This window comes from Zonotrichia albicollis, chromosome 4 (genome assembly GCF_047830755.1).
Source record: "Zonotrichia albicollis isolate bZonAlb1 chromosome 4, bZonAlb1.hap1, whole genome shotgun sequence".
In the NCBI taxonomy this organism is placed as follows: Eukaryota; Metazoa; Chordata; class Aves; order Passeriformes; family Passerellidae; genus Zonotrichia; species Zonotrichia albicollis.
Window position 1 is genome coordinate 74,377,937 of NC_133822.1, and position 5,183 is coordinate 74,383,119.

Below are 5,183 nucleotides of genomic sequence, written 5' to 3' on the forward strand. Positions count from 1 at the left end.
TTCCCCCGAGCAGGTGAGGCCCCATTTGTCTGTGGAGCAGAAGTGTACATGGTGACTCTGTTAGAGCTCTGTTCTTTGTATTTCTTTTTAGGAAGTGAATCTGGATAGCAGCAGTCAAGGTGAGCCATGGAGAGAAGTGATTGTTATTGCTCAGCTCTCAAGGAGAAGAATTTTTTCAGCAGCTTGATCATGTCACAAGAGGGATCTGCCCAGTGTCAAGGATGATGTTTGAGATTGAGGCTTCAGGTGAGTTGAGGATTGTGAGTGGGAGAGGGAGGGTGAGCAGGTATCCAGTTAGGAGTTCTTGGGAGGGGGTTTGCAGGCAGCAGGGTGAGAAAGGGTGTTTATTTGTTTATTTGAGGGCCCCCCCCACAAGGCTTCTAGCAGAGGCATTCCCATGTCTTAGAGCACACAGAGTCATCCAGTGCACTCACAGGAATGCCATTTAACTTTGCCTTTCTCTAACCCAGGTGCCAGCCCTAATAAAGGCCACAGCCTTGGAATCAGGATGAAGCTGGAGCCTGAGGGAGCCAGGCACACTCAGGAGAGGGCAAGTAGCTGACTGGCTGGGATTTGGCCCACATAACTCTGGACTCATTCTTTGGTTTTGGTTTTCTTTATTGTAGCTGACCGAGAGGCTCACAGGCCATCACGAGGCTCTCTGAAGCAGACTCATTTCAGGTGCAACGTGGATTCCCATCACCGATCATCCAGAAGATAAGTTGGGAGCCACGGCCTGGAGATGGGGGCGTAGCAGGTTGGGAGTTCTTGGGACAGATTTAAAAATTAGCGGAGGGAAAAGCAAACTTGTCCAAGGGCCTCTTAGGACAGCTAAAGGGAGAGGCTCTACTTTTGATGGCAGCTTTCAGGCGGGCAGTGCAGAACAGCTCTGGTTTGTGTCGTGGTTTCCGGTGTGCCGTGTTCCCTAGTGTGTCTTTGGGATCCCTTTTGCCTTCTTCCCTCGAGGCCCTCACCACAAGCATGATGTGTGGTGTTTGATGTCCCCCTGTTTGTCACGTTCTGTGTCACGGGTGTCTGCACACATATGGGTGCCGGAGCTGTTCTGCCCTGCCGCATGGCCAGCTGCAATGGGACAAGCCCTGGGGAGTGTAAATTTGTAATGGGGGCTGTACTTGGGCTCTAGATGCTATTCCTAGATGGACCTAAGGTGTTTGCAGCTTGTGAGTTATCCTGGTGGTGTTTGACACATGTTCTGACTTTCTTTCAGGTGCAGATGCATTGCATCCATGGCAGAGGGTCAGAGTTAGCAGGTGCCGGGCCTTCCTAGGAGCAGGGTGAGTAGCAGACTGGTGGGGTTTTGGCCGATGGGGTGCCAAGATCAGGCACTGATGTTTGGTTCTCTTTACTCTAGCTGTCTGAGAGACACCAGCCCGGTGACAGCAGGACCTTCCCAGCTGACGAGGTGGCCTTTCTTTGCACCTGGCACGGACCGGCATCGCCAGATGTCTGAGAGATAAGTAGAGGGCTATGACCCACAGAGGGGATGAAGGCAGGGTGCTGGTTTGGGAATTACTGGCAGGGGTTTTTGAGTCCAATTTGGCGGTGGGGGGGTGTCCATGAAGTGGCCCCTTAGGCCCCATGAAAGCCAAGTCTCACTTTTGATCACAGTGCTGAGGTGTTCAGGGCAGAGCAGTCCTGGTGTGTCTGGTGTCACTTGTCTGCTGTGCATTATGTGTTGTTTGTGTATCTCCTGTCTTTTACCTTAGCACTTTGAGGGGCCTGTCAGAAACCTTGGCATCATTGTTAGCATCTGTGATCTCTGCATTCCTTGGCCTGGCACCCAGGCCAGAGATGCAATTCTGATACCTGTCTGAGCTCCCCAGTCAAAAGTTCTCTCTTTGGAAGCATCCAGTCAGATGTCTTGTCAGGTCTTGTTCTGAGCTGTACGGACAGCTGTGCCCCACCTGGATCCATTATGGTGGATTAGGGCTTGAAAGAATGTGAGGGCAGGCAGAGGATTCTGACCATAGGATTCCTAGGCATCCATCTTTGAATGATTGATTCCAAGAACAGTAGTTAGCATCTTCTTCCTGCAGTGTTCTCTGAGCCTCATCAGCTCACCGTCAGTTTGAACTCAGTCATCTCCTTTTGCATGCTCTCAGTCCTTGCAGCCATTTTCCTTGCCAAGAGATTTCTGTTCCTGTTGTGTCCCCGTTGTGTGTCCTGTCCTGTCTGTCCTGTGTCACGGGTGTCAGCACACATTTGTGCCGGGGCTGCTCTGCCCTGCCGCATAGCCTGGTGCGATAGGAGAGGGCCCGGGGACTTGGAATGTGTAATGTGGGGTGTAGTTGGACTCCAGATGGGATTTGTAGATGGACACAGGACATCTGGAGCTCTTAAGTTGTCCTGCAACAGTGTGACTCTTGTCCTAACGTTTTTTTCAGATTCAGATGAATTAAATCTGGGCCAGAGGGCCCCATCCCGGGTGAGGGGATTCCCCCGAGCAGGTGAGGCCCCATTTGTCTGTGGAGCAGAAGTGTACATGGTGACTCTGTTAGAGCTCACTTCTTTGTCTTTCTTTTTAGGAAGTGAATCTGGATAGCAGCAGTCAAGGTGAGCCGTGGAGAGAAGTGGTTGTTATTGCTCAGCTCTCAAGGAGAAGAATTTTTTCAGCAGCTTGATCATGTCACAAGAGGGATCTGCCCAGTGTCAAGGATGATGTTTGAGATTGAGGCTTCAGGTGAGTTGAGGATTGTGAGTGGGAGAGGGAGGGTGAGCAGGTATCCAGTTAGGAGTTCTTGGGAGGGAGTTTGCAGGCAGCAGGGTGAGAAAGGGTGTTTATTTGTTTATTTGAGGGCCCCCCCCACAAGGCTTCTAGCAGAGGCATTCCCATGTCTTAGAGCACACAGAGTCATCCAGTGCACTCACAGGAATGCCATTTAACTTTGCCTTTCTCTAACCCAGGTGCCAGCCCTAATAAAGGCCACAGCCTTGGAATCAGGATGAAGCTGGAGCCTGAGGGAGCCAGGCACACTCAGGAGAGGGCAAGTAGCTGACTGGCTGGGATTTGGCCCGCATAACTCTGGACTCATTCTTTGGTTTTGGTTTTCTTTATTGTAGCTGACCGAGAGGCTCACAGGCCATCACGAGGCTCTCTGAAGCAGACTCATTTCAGGTGCAACGTGGATTCCCATCGCCGATCATCCAAAAGATAAGTTGGGAGCCACGGCCTGGAGATGGGGGTGTAGCAGGTTGGGAGTTCTTGGGACAGATTTAAAAATTAGCGGAGGGAAAAGCAAACTTGTCCAAGGGCCTCTTAGGACAGCTAAAGGGAGAGGCTCTACTTTTGATGGCAGCTTTCAGGCGGGCAGTGCAGAACAGCTCTGGTTTGTGTCGTGGTTTCCGGTGTGCCGTGTTCCCTAGTGTGTCTTTGGGGTCCCTTTTGCCTTCTTCCCTCGAGGCCCTCACCACAAGCATGATGTGTGGTGTTTGATGTCCCCCTGTTTGTCACGTTCTGTGTCACGGGTGTCTGCACACATATGGGTGCCGGAGCTGTTCTGCCCTGCCGCATGGCCAGCTGCAATGGGACAAGCCCTGGGGAGTGTAAATTTGTAATGGGGGCTGTACTTGGGCTCTAGATGCTATTCCTAGATGGACCTAAGGTGTTTGCAGCTTGTGAGTTATCCTGGTGGTGTTTGACACATGTTCTAACTTTCTTTCAGGTGCAGATGCATTGCATCCATGGCAGAGGGTCAGAGTTAGCAGGTGCCGGGCCTTCCTAGGAGCAGGGTGAGTAGCAGACTGGTGGGGTTTTGGCCGATGGGGTGCCAAGATCAGGCACTGATGTTTGGTTCTCTTTACTCTAGCTGTCTGAGAGACACCAGCCCGGTGACAGCAGGACCTTCCCAGCTGACGAGGTGGCCTTTCTTTGCACCTGGCACGGACCGGCATCGCCAGATGTCTGAGAGATAAGTAGAGGGCTATGACCCACAGAGGGGATGAAGGCAGGGTGCTGGTTTGGGAATTACTGGGAGGGGTTTTTGAGTCCAATTTGGCGGTGGGGGGGGTGTCCATGAAGTGGCCCCTTAGGCCCCATGAAAGCCAAGTCTCACCTTTGATCACAGTGCTGAGGTGTTCAGGGCAGAGCAGTCCCGGTGTGTCTGGTGTCACTTGTCTGCTGTGCATTATGTGTTGTTTGTGTATCTCCTGTCTTTTACCTTAGCACATTGAGGGGCCTGTCAGAAACCTTGGCATCATTGTTAGCATCTGTGATCTCTGCATTCCTTGGCCTGGCACCCAGGCCATAGAACTTTTGACTCGGGAGCTCAGACAGGCATCAGACTCTTCTCTCTTTGGAAGCATCCAGTCAGATGTCTTGTCAGGTCTTGTTCTGAGCTGTACAGACAGCTGTGCCCCACCTGGATCCATTATGGTGGATTAGGGCTTGAAAGAATGTGAGGGCAGGCAGAGGATTCTGACCATAGGATTCCTAGGCATCCATCTTTACTGTTCTTGGAATCAATCATTCAGTTAGCATCTTCTTCCTGCAGTGTTCTCTGAGCCTCATCAGCTCACCGTCAGTTTGAACTCAGTCATCTCCTTTTGCATGCTCTCAGTCCTTGCAGCCATTTTCCTTGCCAAGAGATTTCTGTTCCTGTTGTGTCCCCGTTGTGTGTCCTGTCCTGTCTGTCCTGTGTCACGGGTGTCAGCACACATTTGTGCCGGGGCTGCTCTGCCCTGCCGCATAGCCTGGTGCGATAGGAGAGGGCCCGGGGACTTGGAATGTGTAATGTGGGGTGTAGTTGGACTCCAGATGGGATTTGTAGATGGACACAGGACATCTGGAGCTCTTAAGTTGTCCTGCAACAGTGTGACTCTTGTCCTAACGTTTTTTTCAGATTCAGATGAATTAAATCTGGGCCAGAGGGCCCCATCCCGGGTGAGGGGATTCCCCCGAGCAGGTGAGGCCCCATTTGTCTGTGGAGCAGAAGTGTACATGGTGACTCTGTTAGAGCTCACTTCTTTGTCTTTCTTTTTAGGAAGTGAATCTGGATAGCAGCAGTCAAGGTGGGCCGTGGAGAGAAGTGGTTGTTATTGCTCAGCTCTCAAGGAGAAGAATTTTTTCAGCAGCTTGATCATGTCACAAGAGGGATCTGCCCAGTGTCAAGGATGATGTTTGAGATTGAGGCTTCAGGTGAGTTGAGGATTGTGAGTGGGAGAGG

General features: G+C 51.6%; 1 long non-coding RNA gene across 1 annotated transcript; it reads left to right on the plus strand.

The window, feature by feature from the left end:
• The first annotated feature begins 467 nt into the window (after positions 1-467).
• LOC141728950 (uncharacterized) lies at positions 468-1,484 on the plus strand. Its single transcript, XR_012580208.1, has 4 exons — positions 468-550; positions 627-757; positions 1,229-1,295; positions 1,373-1,484. It is a non-coding gene; the product is annotated as an uncharacterized LOC141728950 (long non-coding RNA).
• Positions 1,485-5,183: the final 3,699 nt, after the last annotated feature.